The sequence below is a fragment of the Balaenoptera musculus genome, chromosome X (assembly GCF_009873245.2).
Source record: "Balaenoptera musculus isolate JJ_BM4_2016_0621 chromosome X, mBalMus1.pri.v3, whole genome shotgun sequence".
Taxonomy (NCBI): domain Eukaryota; kingdom Metazoa; phylum Chordata; class Mammalia; order Artiodactyla; family Balaenopteridae; genus Balaenoptera; species Balaenoptera musculus.
In genome coordinates, this window is record NC_045806.1 from 704981 (window position 1) to 706621 (window position 1641).

Sequence of the window (1641 nt, forward strand, 5' to 3'; positions counted from 1 at the left end):
CATTGTATACATTATATATCATGTATATTTTAAAGTTTAGTACATATACATACATATATATAGATACATATGCATATATACATATATATACTGAACTTTATAATGTTCAAGTTCAATATATGTGTGTATATATATACAGATAGACAGAATAATGTTCCCAAAGACATCCAGGTCCTGAACCCTGTGTGATGGACAGAATAATATCCCCAAAGATGTTTATCCTTTCCCAGTCCTGGAGGCTGGAATCTGAGATCCAGGTGTGGGCAGGGCTGGTTCCTCCCGAGGCCTCTCTCCTGCGCGTGTAGATGGCCGTCTTCTCCCTGTGTCCTCACATGATCGTCCCTCTGTGTGTGTCTGTGCCCTGATCTCCTCTTCTTATAAGGACACCAGTCCTATGGGATCAGGACCCACCCTAGTGACCTCATTGTACGTTCATCCCCTCTTTAAAGACCCCTCCAAATACAGTCACATTCTGAGGTCCTAGGGGTCAGGACTTCATTATAGGAATTTGTGGGGGGGACACAATTCACCCGCTAACAACCAGCATCCATCGCATCTTTGTGATTTGAATCCTTTGTTTCATCAGCACCTGTGATCTCGCCAGTGCACCAGTGCGGGGTCCCCAGTGAACAATTTCTAAACTCCGCTAGAACCTTCCCTCCGCTGCTCCAAACACAACTTCACCTCCCTCACCCCTTTGTTGTCTGGCTGAAATCGTGGGCTCATGCAAACCCCCGCCTCACCTGTCCCTCTCTCCATCTCTCTCCCCTTTGGCAAAACTTCAGTCACTTACATCTGACCCACTCACACATCAGCACAGCCAACAGCATCTGGAGAAGGGCACTCGTCCCCAGCAACCCGTCTCCCTCGGGATTTGTGACTGTGAGCCTGACGGGGTCCTCGCTGGGCATCTCTGTTCTTAACCCACCCCGCCTCTCCATCCCCCCAGTGACATCCCCCCTGCTTCATTCTGGTTGATGCCCTTGCTTCCTTTGCTCGGAGAAATCTGAAGGCATCAGAGGGGAGCCCCCCTTGCGCCCACCCACGAATGAGCTTCTGGCCTCACCCACGCTCCGCACATGGGTGGACCACCGACACTCCTGTCCACACCCGCACTCCCTGGGGCAGCAAGCCCTTGTCTCTCCCGATTTGAAGCAAGACCCTGTATTAGTCTCAGTTCTCTAGGGGAAAGAATCAATAGGCGCTAGATATATAGAGATATCAATACAGATGTCAGTAGATATAGATATAGATAGCAATAAATAGATGTAGATAGATATCAACACATAGATGTAGATGTAGATGAAAAAAGATATAGATATAGATAGATATACATGTAGACATATATGTAAATAGATACAGATACAGACGGAGATAGATGTAGATGTAGTTGTAGAAGTAGATAGATTTAGAGATCTCCTAAGTATTACAAGGATTGGTGCACATGATTATGGAGGCTAAGTCCAAAATCTGAATTCGGCAAGCTGGAGAGCCAGTGGTATAAGTACCAGTCCAAGGAGAAGACAGTGTCCCAGGTCAAAGACCATCAGGCACAGAGATCAAATAATCCTCCCCTCTTCTGAATTTTGTTCTAGCCAGGCCTTCAGCTGATTAGACGAGGCCCACCCTGGGGAAGGGCAA